This window comes from Triticum dicoccoides, chromosome 4B, assembly GCF_002162155.2.
Source record: "Triticum dicoccoides isolate Atlit2015 ecotype Zavitan chromosome 4B, WEW_v2.0, whole genome shotgun sequence".
Taxonomy (NCBI): Eukaryota; Viridiplantae; Streptophyta; class Magnoliopsida; order Poales; family Poaceae; genus Triticum; species Triticum dicoccoides.
In genome coordinates, this window is record NC_041387.1 from 16,064,017 (window position 1) to 16,078,905 (window position 14,889).

Genomic DNA, 14,889 nt, shown 5'->3' on the forward strand with positions numbered 1-14,889 from the left:
TTGATCGGGAGGGGTGTGGCATACTGCAAAATGGACAAAACGGACCTCCTACGGTCGGAACGGGGGTCCTGTTGACCGGGAGGGGTGTGGCGTACCGCAAAACGGACAAAACGGACATGTGTTGGAGCGCTACGGTCGAAATGGGGGTCCTGTTCATCGGGAGGTGTGTGGCATACCGCAAAACGGGACTCCACGGGATACTGTTCATCTCCACCATCGACCTCCTCTGATGTAGGGCGATTCCCTATGTGGACAATCTTTCACGTTTGGAGTCGATCCTACGGGGAAACGCGATGAACGAGCGGAAGAACACGAGGAAGAACACGGGGAGGAACGAGAGAAACTCACTAAACCGACAAGTAATCGATCACACAAGGGCTAGATCACCGAACACATAAGGTAGCACAAGATTCAAAATCAACAAAGGAAAGATACACGAGTAGCCGTTCTTCTCCGTGAGGAGGTCTTGATGGTCTTCCCTAAAAGGGGTCTTGAATCCGCTTGGGGGATCTTCTCCGAAGAGGTCATGAGCTCCGAGGAGAAGTAACCAAGTGGATGAGCAAGGCTCTCACACAAAAGATGAGCTAAACCAATGCTAACCCTAATACAAAGCAAGGAGACGAGTATATATAGTGCTAAGCCACGAAGGGGTAAGTGGGAGAGGATACATGGGGCGAAAACCCCTTGCGCTGCGCAGGCAGGCCGGTAGTACCGGTCATGTGGCCGGTAGTTCCGCTGAGAGCTCATGTGAGGCGGTAGTTCTGGACGTGGAAGGTGGTACTACCACTGGGGAGGTCAGGCGCTGGCTTCTGGAGATGGACGTCGAAGGGGCTAGCGGTTGTACCGGTCGTCGTGGCGGTTGTTCTGGTCTTTGGGCTGAAACCAGTAAAACCGGTGCAGCACCGGCCTTGCTCTGCTCGATCACAGAAGGTGGGCCGGTTGTTGAGCAGTAGCTGGCCGTTTGTTCCGTCCGGGTGGTGGTTGGGCGGTTGTTCCGGTCCTTCTGGGCTGGGCAGATCGTCTACATTCTCTAGATGTTCGTCTTGCGTCGTAACTTCTCCTTGGTTACTTTCTTGGTACCTAAGCACACAAAGCATCTCCGTTTGAGGTAGTAGCCATGTCTCAAGTGGGTCAAAGGGAAGTTCAACAAGGAGAGAGTTAACCTTGGATTGAATAGCACGTGCTCGAGCTCTCGTCATGGGTCCTCGTGGGGTTGGATGTGTCGATGTAGAGTCCATGGGGATGATGGAAGGATGCTCCTCATCATCTCCCCTCCCTTGGGAAAGATCCGACCTCGGATCAAAATCTTCATCACCATGGTAAGGCGAGAGGTCTTTGACGTTGAAGATGTCGCTCATGTTGTACTTGTCTCGTGGGAGTTCAATCTTGTAGGCGTTGTCGTTGTAGCGTTCTAGCACCTTGAATGGTCCATCGGCTCGAGGGAGAACTTTGGACTTGCGTTCGTTGGGGAAGCGGTCCTTGTGAAGATGTAGCCACACGAGATCGCCTATGTTGAAGATCATGGGTTACTTATTGACGTTGAGCTTGGTTGCTAGTCGTTGCACTTGGCGATCGATGATGTTCCTTGTATCTTCATGCATCTTCTTGATGTAGCTTGCTCGTGCACTCGCATCCATGTTGGTGCGCTCTTGTAGAGGTAGAGGTAGGATGTCCAAAGGGGACAACGGGTTGAAGCCGTAGACGACCTCGAAGGGGGACTTGCCGGTAGTCGAATGTCTTGCACAGTTGTACGCGTACTTGGTGATGGGTAGACATGCCTCCCACTCCTTGATGTTCTTCTTGATCAACACGCGAAGTAGAGTGGATAGTGTCCGGTTTGTCACCTCCGTTTGGCCGTCGGTTTGAGGATGGTATGCGGATGAGAACAAGAGCTTGATTCCAAGCTTGGCGCATAGCGTCTTCCAAAAGTAACACAAGAATTTGACGTCGCGGTCGGAGGCGATTGTCTTCGGTACTCCATGGAGGCGCAAGATTTCCCTACAAAAGAGATTTGCAACGTGTGAAGCATCGTCTATCTTGTTGCAAGGACTGAAATGTGCCATCTTAGAAAATCGGTCCACAACAACAAACACAGAATCCTTTCCATTTTGAGTTCTAGGCAAACCAAGTACAAAATCCATGCTAATGTCTTCCCAAGGTTGATAAGGAATAGGAAGAGGCATGTAAAGACCATGGGATTGAGCTTTAGACTTAGCTTTGCAACATGTAGAGCATCGGGTGGTGAAGCGTGAGACGTCGCGGAACATGTTGGGCCAAAAGTAGTTCTTGGAGAGTGTGGCGAAAGTCTTGTCGCATCCGAAGTGTCCCATGAGTCCACCTCCATGAGCCTCTTGCAAAAGGAGCAAATGAAGAGACGACTCGGGAATGCATAGTTTGTTAGCTCTCATAAGATAACCATCCTTGATGTAATATTGTTCCCAAGATGTATGCGTCAAAGATTTAGCATAATGAGTTGCAAAAGATGGATCATTAGCATACAAGTCTTTTATGTGCTCAAATCCAATAACATTCAACTCAAGTGTAGTGACAAGCGTGCATATGCGTGAAAGTGCATCCGCAACTACATTTTCCTTACCCTTAATGTACTTGATCACATAGGGGAAAGATTCAATGAATTCACTCCCTTTGGCATGACGCTTGTTTAACTTAGTTTGACCTTTTAAGTACTTACGCGTTTCATGATCGGTATGGATGACAAACTCATGAGGTCTAAGATAATGTTCCCAAACATGTAGCACACACACTAAAGCATACAATTCGTTGTCATAGATGGGATAGTTAAGTTGCGCACCAGAGAGTTTTTCACTAAAATATGCAATGGCTCGTTTTTCTTGCATCAAAACTCTGCCAATTCCGGTACCACTTGCATCACAATGAACCTCAAAACTTTGTCAAAATTTGGCAACGCAAGAATCGGAGCATGAGTAAGCAAAGACTTGAGCTCGTCAAAAGCGGTGGATTGCAAAGATCCCCAAACAAAAGGAGTATTCTTCTTACTCAAAGCATGCAAAGGGGCGGCAATAGTGCTAAAGTCTTTCACAAAGCGACAATAAAAACCCGCAAGACCAAGAAAACTACGCACTTGTTGCAAATCGGTGGGTTGGGGCCAAGTCTTAATTGCTTCAATTTTAGTTTCATCAACATGGACACCCTTGGAAGATACAACAAAACCCAAGAAAACCACTTTGTCAACACCAAATGTGCACTTTTTCATGTTGGCATAAAGACTTTCCTTGCGAAGGGTTTGCAAAACAGCCCTAACATCATTAAGATGTTCTTTCATGGTTTTGCTAAACACAAGAATATCATCGAAGTAAACCACAACAAAGACTCCAATATAAGGGTGAAGCACATAATGCATGAGACGCACGAAAGTACCAGGAGCCTCCGATAAACCCATAGGCATAACTAACCACTCATATAAGCCAAATTTGGTTTTGAAAGCAGTTTTCCATTCATCACCCTCTTGAATGCGGATTTGATAATAGCCACTTTTAAGATCAATTTTTGAGAAAACGTTGGCTCCACTAAGTTCATCAAGCATATCATCTAAGCGAGGAATGGGATGCCTATAGCAAACGGTGATAGCATTTATAGGTCTACAATCGGAACACAAGCGGAAACTTCCATCGGGCTTAGGCACAAGTATAACGGGAACGACACAAGGGCTTAAGCTTTCACGTACATGACCATTGTCGATTAGTTGTTGTACTTGCCGTTGAATCTCCTTGGTTTCTTCGGGATTGACATAGTATGGAGGTTTGTTTGGAAGTGGCGCTCCGGGGATGAGGTCGATTCGATGCTCAATGCCTCGTAAAGGAGGTAGACCCGGAGGTAGCTCATCGGGGAAAACATCTTGAAATTCCTGCAAAAGAGATTGAAACACTAAAGGTAGCTCGTGAGGGGTGTTAGTTTTTGGTTCTCCATCCTTGCACACAAGGACAAAGTGCATAACACTCGATGGGTTCTCACACACTTCTCTCATCTCACTTTGTGTGACAAATAGGACTAAGTTTTTCTCTCTAGGCGAAGAGGCGCTCAAGTTTTGTTTGTGGCTGTCACTCACTTTTTGGTGTATCTATTTTTCACTCTTTTCTCTATGGTTGGTGGCTTGCTTGTCGGCTATCACTTGACTAGGAGACATAGGTCGTAGCACATATTCCTTCCCTTTCATCTTGAAGCTATAGTGATTGGTACGCCCGTTGTGGAAGACACCACGGTCGAATTGCCATGGTCGACCAAGAAGGAGGTGGCAAACGGTCATTGGAACCACATCACACTCCAAAGTGTCCTCATATGCACCAATTTTGAAGGATACTTGCACCGTATGCTCAACTCGTATAGTGCCGGAGTCACTTAGCCATTGAACCTTGTAGGGGTGCGGGTGCTTCTTCTTGACCAATTGAAGTTTGGAGCACAGTTCTTCACTTGCCAAGTTGTGGCAACTACCTCCGTCGATGATGACCTTGACGGACCTTCCATTGATGCCGGCCTTTTGTCACGACCGGTTTTTCAATAAAATAACTATTGAGAAAATTGATCTTTAGATCCCAGTATAGGAAAAGTTATCCTCACTGGTAGACAAATACTTGATAAACAGAGGACCAGTAGCATTAAATATATTACAGGGTTGAGCTGAGGCTACTCAACAAATTATTACAAACTCGCCAATATCTTACATAAGGGCGGTTATGACACAGGGTGAGGTGACATGCTACTAGCTCGAGATAAAAGTGGTGGTGGATAACTTGACTCCTAACTGGCGGTTCATCGAGCGTCGAGGTGAGGCTCGATGTATTTATTCTGGGGTGGCGGAAGCGGATATGATACAGTGACCAAAGCAGGATCGCACGGGACTGACTGGGACTCCTCTAGGCGTTGGACTCGCTATTGAACTCTTCATCCATGAGATCGCCTTCATCAACATCTGGCCAAATCAACAAGCCAGGTGAGTACTTTGAAAGTACTCGCAAGACAGTCCGGACAAAAGATATAATAAATGTATGCATGAATGCGTCATGAACAAAAATAATGATGCTCATTCCAAAAATAATATTTTTGCATGACTTGATAAATAAAAATAAGTAACTGAAAACCGATCGGGTGTCTGGAGCGACGCCTCGAAAGGTAAACAAATAGAGCTCATGCCGCAGTCGGGCGTCTAAGCGACACCACATAAAGGACTTGTAAAAGAAATGCCACAGTCGGACATCTGAGCGACATCACAGAAAGGGCTTGTAAAATAAATGCCACAGTCGGGCGTCTCAGCGACACCACATAAAGGGCCTGTAAAAGAAATGCCACAGTTGGGCGTCTCAGCGACACCACATAAAGGGCTTATAAAAGAAATGCCACAGTCGGGCGTCTGAGCGACGTCACAGAAAAGGGCTTATAAGAGAAATGCCACATTCGGACGTCTGAGCGACATCGCAGAGAGGGCTTATAAAGGAAATGCCACAGTCGGGCGTCTGAGCGACGTCACAGAAAGGGCTTGTACCAAATGTCAATAACAAGTCTGCCACAGTCGGACGTCTGAGCGATGTCACAGAAAGGGCTTATATCAAATGTAAATAACAAGTATGCCACAGTCGGAGGTCTGAGCGACATCACAGAAAGGGCTTATATAAAATGTAAATAACAAGTTAGTCCATCCACAAGAATAAACTTTTAACCGGATTTAATATATGTAGTCCACCGGGTTTTGTCACTGAGGCTGAGATCTGACAAGATAAGATGAACACAATACTTGGACATGTACAAGATGATTTAAAGGAATTGTGACTCTGCAGAGTTTGTACTAACTGACCACAGCCAACGGATTTCCGTAGTCATGAAGGACTAGTTTCGTTTATGGTATTTCGGTAGAAACTCATTTAACCAGTACACACCCATTTCACCTCACGATGCCAGGAATCACCCTAGACAACGTCCAGGAAAAACTTTGAGACGGGGAGGTCACAACCTCGAATAGCATGGGATCAAATTTCTATACGCGCGCTCTAAGGGGTGCCCCCTCTCGGTCCAAACCGGAAACACCCATGCCCCCTGACCGGATGACGGGCTTTAATACAGGGCCATGGAACCCTCATCCCGGCCTCTCTATTTGGTGTGTACCAGGAAAACGGTTTGCAACTTACTAAGCCATATTCCTTTCGGAAAACATGTGGCAGTACAGGAAAGGAAATGAATGGAATGTGATCTGATTCACGATGACACTTAAGTCAAATAGACTGGCATAAGACTGGCATGTCACAACACTACCATCTTACCCATGCTCATGCCATCAAATGGCCATGCAAATATGTATCCAATAACTTATGAATTTCTGAAACTTACTTTCCACTTCTCTTGCATGAAAATAATATTCAAAGAAGTGCTCATAAACATGCCATGAAACTCCTAAATGCAAACATGCAACAAACACTCATCATATCAAGAGTTCAAACATGTTTGCCTGGTTCGTAGTAGTCGGAGTCTAATTGGGTGAAGTTCGCGGCTCCGTCATCTCCTCCGGTATCTACGGTATAAGAAAATACGCACGCAACTTAAATACTGCAAGGTGCACAAAAAGTAAACCAAATAATTTTCAAATAAATCTGATAAAAAACTAGACAAAATTTTAAAGAGAACAGAAAAAGAATCACACAAAAATCCTTTTCTGTTTAAAAGTTATAAGGGTTTTGATTCAGGGACCTTTCTGTAATGAAATAGAAAACTCCCAGGGGGCTCTGCAGAAAAGTCCAGAAAACGGTTCGTTGAAAAGAAAAGAATGAGAGGCTGACAGGCGGGTCCCGCCCGTCAGGTTTGAATATTCAAACGAGGGAAACAGGGGTCGTCGGCGCCCGAGAGCTACGGTGATCGCCGACGCCGATCCACGGCGAGGCAGGGCGATCGGGTGGTACCTCTGTGTTCAGTACGCCCTTCCGCGTCTGTGGGTGGTGGTGGTGGTCGCCGGCGAGCACTGTGTCGACGGCGGCCCTTGCTCCGGCGGACGGTGGTTCGGGTGGTCGTGGGCCTCGTCGGAGAGAGCTGCTGGGGTCAAATTGGAGTGGGGGTTAGTCTCCTAGTGGTGCCATGAGACTACGGGCAAGTGCAGGGCGGTGGAGGAGTTCTCACCGAAGAGAACATTGCCGGAGCCCGAGGCGGACGGAGGTGGCCGGAGTGGAGGAAGAGGGGCCCCTCAAGGCTCTTCCAGTGGCTAGGCGGGGTCTGGTGAGGTGGTGGAGTTGTGCGGGGGCGAGAGCAAGCTCGGAGGCGCTATTTATAGCCGGCCCGAGGCGGTTGCCATGAACGGATAAGTCCGGCGAGCGATTACAGCGGCGCTGTGGCTGGACGGTTGGTTTAGGGGCTTGAGCATCATCTAGATGGATCACTGGTTCCATCCCAGTGCCTAACCCAACATGGCAAGGGTGGTTACGGCCTGTCACCGACGGAACGGTCGTACGGCACGTCGGCGGAAGAGAGCATGCTCTGCGCATGCCAGGCCACGGCGACGGTGCTGCATGCATGCGCTGGCAAGGAGATGGCCACGCAGAGCTCTCAGGAGGTTTGGGCGGTGCCGAACGGCTTTATGCCGCAGGGTGTCCCCCTGTCGGCTGCCACGGGGTTTATGCCGCCGTGGAACACGCCGGCGCAGGCGGGCCAGGGCGCCACCGATGCCAGGAAAGAGCCAAGCGCGCGTGTGGTGCTCCGGACAGGGAGGAGGAGCTGTGAGCAATGCGCCAAGTGCACTGTCGACATGTGACTGAATCCCGGACGAAGAAACGACACTGAACTCTGAATTTTTCTGAAGATGCACAGTAACAGTGCAGGCCAGGTGTTCGACAGAATGATTTTGGCATGTAGGGATTTTTCCTTGAGCTGGTTTTTGGTGGAGTGGTCTCTCATTGCCACTAGGGGTTGCCTGAATTTTCGTGGAATTTTTGGAGAAGTGGAGAAATGAATTTCACCAAATTTGACAAATCTGGTCCAAACTTGCAGAGGGTGAATTTTGAAAATTTTGAGAAGAAGAAGAGTGGATCTTGATGGTTCTAGGTTGTGGGTGCTAAGGACTATCCAGAGGAGTTGATTTGAGACCAAAGTTCAAAGGCATTAAGGTACTTGCTTTGCAAATTACCTAGGCTCAAAATAAAGGACATAATTGTTTTGGGAAAAGAAATAAATGGAATAAAATCCAAAAATGGATTTTATTAGTTGGGACAGAATGTTTGGGTTGTTCCAAAGTGGAAGGAGGGGTTTTTGGGAAAATTTTACCATAGGAGGCATGGTAAAATCAAGAATGGATCAAAACCAAATAAAAGCCAAAAACCAAAAGGTTTTCTTTTTAGAAGAAACTAAATCCAAGAAAAGATTTTGAGAGGGAAAACTCAGATGAGGGTTTTTAAGAAGGGTTTAAATGACTTTCTTCAAACCAAGCAAGGCACTTGCTGAAAACAAAAATCACAAAATTTTTGGAGTGTCACAGCACCTACCCCCTTAGGAAAAATCTCGTCCCCGAGATTTTAGCTGATCCTTAAACAGGTGTGGGTGCTCCGTTCAAAGAAAATACTCTCTCTCCCAGGTTGCTTCATTCTCGGTGTGATTGCTCTACTGAACTCTGAAAAAACTTGATGGTCTTCTGTCGGGTCCTCCTCTCAGACTCTTCTAATATTTTTATTGGGTGCTCCCGGTAGGTGAGGTCTGGTTGCACGTCAATATTTTCATGCGATACTTGCTTCTCTGGATTGCTCACGTACTTCCTCAACTGCGAGATGTGGAACACGTTGTGGATATCGGATAAATCCCTGGGTAGGTCTAGCTGGTAGGCTACCGTGCCTCTTCGGGCCACTATACGGAATGGTCCGATGAATCTTGGTGCTAGCTTTCCCTTAATCTTGAATCGCTGCAGACCCCTCATAGGAGAAACTCTTAGGTATACAACTTCTCCGGGTTCAAAACTGATTTCCCGATGCTTTCGATCGTAATAACTCTTTTGCCGACTTTGAGCTGTCTTGAGTCGATCTCTAATTGTTTTAACTTTCTCCTCAGCCTCCTTGAGCATATCTGGGCCGAAGATATGGCTGTCTCCGGTCTCTGACCAATTTAGCGGGGTACGACATCTTCTCCCATACAGAGCTTCAAAGGGTGCCATTTGCAAGCTGGTTTGATAACTGTTGTTGTATGCGAACTCTGCATATGGCAAGGTTTCCTCCCAACTGGTTCCGTAGGTGAGAACACAGGCTCTCAGCATATCTTCTAGGATTTGGTTTACGCGTTCAGTCTGCCCATCAGTCTGGGGATGGTATGCGGTACTGAATGCTAGTTGGGTTCCCAGTGCCTGTTGTAGGTGATCCCAAAATCTAGAGACGAACTGTGTGCCTCTGTCAGATATGATAGTCTTTGGGACTCCATACAGGCAGACGATACGGGCAAGATAAAGTCTGGCCAGCCTCTGAGTGGTGTGAGTTGTCTTCACCGGAACAAAATGTGCCACTTTGGTTAATCTGTCGGTTATGACCCATATGGCATTGTTTCCGTGTCGTGACCGTGGTAGTCCAACAATGAAATCCATTCCTATCTCGTCCCACTTCCACTCGGGTATCTTGTTTGGCTGTAATAGCCCGGCTGGTTTCTGGTGCTCGGCCTTGATGCGTTGACAAGAGTCACAACATGCAATGAACGTGGCTATGTCTCTCTTCATACCGTGCCACCAAAATTTTTCCTGAAGGTCTTTGTACATTTTTGTCCCTCCAGGATGGATTGAATACGGAGCGGTGTGGCTTTCAGCCAGAATCTGCTGTTTGAGGTCCTTGACATTTGGTACGCAGATTCTTTCTCCGTACCACAATATTCCCTGCTCGTCTATGTTGAATTCTAAGACCCTGCCCAAATTCACTTTCCTTTTTATGCCATCAATGCTGGGGTGCCCATGCTGAGCCTCCTTAATCTTTTCTATCAGGGTAGGCTGTATTTCCAAATTCGACACACTGCCTTCGGTGACCATTATTAAATTGAGTCTGGCAAATTCCTGTTGAAATTCTGGCCTCAAATTTGGTATACTGTTGTTGTCCGTGTTGGGACTCCGACTAAGGGCATCTGCCACAACATTTGCCTTCCCGAGATGATAGTGGATTCCAACATCATAATCCTTCACCAACTCCAACCAGCATCGTTGCCGTAAATTAAGTTCCGGCTGTGTGAAAATATACTTAAGACTCTTATGGTCTGTGTATATTTCACAACGATTTCCAAGTAGGAAGTGTCTCCATTCCTTGAGTGCATGGATGACCGCTGCCAATTCTAAGTCATGAGTGGGATAATTCTCCTCATGCTTGCGAAGTTGTCTGGAGACATACGCGACTACCTTGCCTTCTTGCATCAATACGCATCCGAGGCCTTTCCAGGATGCGTCACAATATACCTCAAAATTCTTGTGTATGTCTGGCACAATTAATACTGGTGCCGTTGTTAATTTGCTTTTTAGCTCTTGGAAGCTTTTCTCACATGCTTCCGTCCATTCAAACTTCTTGCCTTTCTTGAGCAACTGCGTCATTGGCTTTGCTATGGTGTAGAATCCTTCAATAAATCTTCGATAATAGCCTGCCATTCCCAAGAAACTTCGTACGTCCGTTACGCTAGCTGGTGGTTTCCAGCCAAGTACGGCCTTGACCTTTTCCGGGTCTACTGCAATACCTTCTTGGGTGAGTACGTGGTCTAGAAAACCCACCTGTCTTAGCCAAAATTCACATTTGCTGAATTTGGCGTACAGTTGATGTTTCCTGAGTTCTCCTAGTACAATCCTGAGATGCTCAGCGTGCTCTTCTGGTGTTTTGGAGTATATCAAAATATCATCGATGAATACCACAACAAACTTGTCCATATACTTCATAAATACTTTGTTCATGAGGTGAACAAAATATGCGGGGGCGTTGGTTAGCCCAAATGGCATTACGGTGAACTCATACAGCCCATATCTGGAAGTGCAGGCTGTCTTGGGAATATCTTCTGTTCGCACTTTTAATTGGTGATATCCTGATCTCAAGTCAATTTTTGAGAAGACTTTGTCCTGTGCGAGCTGATCAAATAAATCATTTATTCGGGGCATTGGGTATTTGTTCTTGATTGTGACCATGTTAAGAGCTCGATAGTCAATACACAATCTCATGTTCCATCCTTTTTCTTGGCAAATAAAATTGGAGAACCCCAAGGTGAGGAACTGGCTTGAATGTATCCTTTCTCCCATAATTCTTTTATTTGCTTCTTCAATTCTACCAATTCGGATGGTGCCATTCTGTATGGTTTCTTGTAAATGGGAGCGGTTCTGGGTGCTAGCTCAATGCTGAATTCTATCTCTCGGTCCGGTGGCATGCCTGGTAGTTCTTCTGGAAATACATCTGGAAATTCACATACTACTGGAACCTTGTTCGGCTCAGAAACGTCCACCTTGTTTAATCTTCGTTGCCGAGGTATTTGTCTCTCTTTGGCTGTAACTTTAATTTTCTTCCCGTGATGGTGTGTGAGAATCACGGTCTGGTTGAAGCAGTCAATAAAACCTTTGTTTGTGGTTAACCAATCCATCCCTAGGATGACATCCAATCCTTTGCTTTCCAATACAATAAGGTTGGCGTAAAACTTCAATCCTTCAAATTCAATAACCACACCTTGACAGTAACTCTGGGTCACTTGCTTAATTCCAGGGGACTTGATGATCATTGATTTTTCCAAGGGAAGCATCGAAAAATTATTTTGCAAAGCAAAACTCTTCGAAATGAATGAGTGAGAAGCTCCAGAATCAAACAAAACCATGGCAGGTATTGTGTTGACAGGGTACGTACCGAGTACGATATCTGGGGCGTTCTGTGCTTCCTCTCGGGTCACGTGGTTCAGGTGACCTTTCCGGTGGTTGTTATTGGGGTTGAAATTGTTTCGCTTGGGTGCTGAATTATTGCCACCATTGTTAGGCTTTGGGGTTGAGTTCCTTGGCTTGGGGCACTGCTTGGCATAGTGCCCTTCTTCTCCACAAGTGTAACAAGTAACGCCTGGGCGATATGTGAACTCCTTGTCCCTTGCATGGAAATTCTTGATTGGGCGGGAATTATTCGTCGGGGTTTTGTGTGTTCCACCCTTCTGAAATTCCGTCTTGCTTCTGTGATTGCGAGCAAAAGTAGTCTGGTCCCTATTGCGTTTGCGGAAATCTTCCAAACTGCGTCGCTCATTTTCCAGAGTAATGGCCTTATCCACCAGTGTTTTAAAATCTGGGAAGGTATGCACAACCAGCTAGCATTTAAGTGTGGGTGCCAGGCCTTCCAAGAATTTTTCCATCTTCTTGCTCTCGGTCATGCGCTCTTCATTGGCGTAGCGAGACAGTAGAGTGAATTGGCTGTTGTATTCTGACACTGTCATGGTCCTTTGCTTGAGGTCACCAAATTCTCTCTTCTTGATTTTCATAACACTCTTAGGAATGTGTGCCCCACGAAAACCTTCTTTGAAATCCTCCCAGGTTATTTCATTTTCATTGGGGTGCATGTGCAGGAAGTTTTCCCACCACGATGCAGCTGCTCCAGTGAGATAATGTGGTGCATACAATACTTTTTCACGGTCTGAACACTGTGCAATAATTAATTTTCTTTCCATGTCCCGAAGCCAGTTGTCGGCCTCAAGAGGCTTGTCAGTATGAGAAAATGTTGGAGGACGCGTCTTCTGTAACTCAGATAATTTGGATTGCTGCTGATACTGACCACGGTGATTTCCCATATTGATGAATTGGTCATCATTTCCTGGTGTTGTTGCTGACTCTGTTCATACAGACGACACACTTGGGTAAAAGTTGTTTCACTGTCCTGTTGACTTGTCTGTCCCTGAGTGAAATTGTGGTTTGGCGGTGTGCCCTAATTTTCCTCTGGCTGATTTGGCATGGAGCGCGTCCAAGGACGAGACATCTTTCACTCTGGGGATATATTTTGTGAAACTCGTAAGACAAGAAAGAGAGTCGCAAAAGTCAATAAAATCACACATAAAGAAAATTTTAAAACTCCAGGATATTTTTGAAAATACACGATTGCACGCGGAGAAGGACTATTACATATCTTACACGCAAGCATAACTATACATTGCATCACTCAGGATATGCGTACATAATCCTGACATGTTATTTAGACTAGTGCACTTCTCCAGATCCTACATGATGCGCAAACAGGCTACTTCTCACAACCTATGTACATATAAACATATCACACAAGTCGGTACATTTGCATGGCGTCTAAACGTACTCAGTCGGAGATGGTGAGGATCTCCCTTGGCCTGCCGAGGGTGAGACGCAGTGATGCTGGGGAATCAACTTCCTCCTCGCTAATAGGTTCCAGACGAGAAACGCTGCGCTGAGCTGATGGAGCTGGTGCCATAGGCGGAGTAACTCGAATATGAGTGGGCGAAATAGGTGGAGTAGCACGTATGGGAGTGGGTGCAATAAGTGGTGTAGAGCGAATGGGAGTGGATGCAATATCTTGGTTAAATTCCTCAGTGGTAGGCAGACGATAAGTAGTGGCGAGTATGGTAGGTGAATGAGAAGCTGAGGATGAGATAAAAGTCAGCGATGGAGCGGTGTGCAGGAGTTCCCTCCTGTTGGCGGCACAGCCATGGACTGAGTCCATGCGGGCAGCTACGAGGTCGTCCACCATGCTGTCGAAGGCTGCCTCCAGGGCTCGGAGGTACTCGACAAGCATCTCAAAGGCCTCGTCTCGCTCTCCTCCGGGGCAAGAGAATGAGTAGTGACAGCTGTATGGTACATGGCATGGAAGGTAGCGGTAGCGACGGGTCTTCATTGCAGGAAGAACATCCCGAAGATGAGCTATCGCCTCGCGGGCAGCCATCTGCATAGCATGCCTCTCTGTAGGCATGGCTCTTCCCAAGAATCGGAACCGGCGTATCTCAGCACGCCCTCCCCTGAATTGCACCGCGGCCTGGTGCATGGTCAGACTGTCATTGATCTTGTGTGGATAAAGTGTGAAGACTGGGCCCACGGATAGCCCCATCGCGATCTGAACGATGAAGGAGAGGAGTTTGACGAACCCCTCAGGCACGTTGGCGAACATCTGCGACTCATAGTCGTTGCCAGCCATCTACAAAAGTAGGCAAAAATTCTGAGCGATCAGATCATAAATTTTATGCTGACTGTCAGAAAAATGACTACATTTGCAAAAACATGAATAAACTCTATCATGCTAATAACCAATTAGCGATCGCACCTAGTGGCTGTCTACAGTCAGCCTGGCTCTGGTACCAAGTCTTTCACGACCGGTTTTTCAATAAAATAATTATTGAGAAAATCGATCTTTAGATCCCAGTATAGGAAAAGTTATCCTCACTGGTAGACAAATACTTGATAAACAGAGGACCAGTAGCATTAAATATATTACAGGGTTGAGTTGAGGCTGCTCAACAAATTATTACAAACTCGCCAATATCTTACATAAGGGCGGTTGTGGCACTGGGTGAGGTGACATGCTACTAGCTCGAGATAAAAGTGGTGGTGGATAACTTGACTCCTAACTGGCGGTTCATCGAGCGTCGAGGTGAGGCTCGATGTATTTATTCTAGGGTGGCGAAAGCGGATATGATACAGTGACCAAAGAAGGATCGCATGGGACTAACTGGGACTCTTCTAGGCGTCGGACTCGCTATTGAACTCTTCATCCATGAGATCGCCTTCATCAACATCTGGCCAAATCAACAAGCCAAGTGAGTACTTTGAAAGTACTCGCAAGACAGTTCGGACAAAAGATATAATAAATGTATGCATGAATGCATCATGAACAAAAATAATGATGCTCATTCCAAAAATAATATTTTTGCATGACTTGATAAATAAAAATAAGTTACTTAAAACCGATC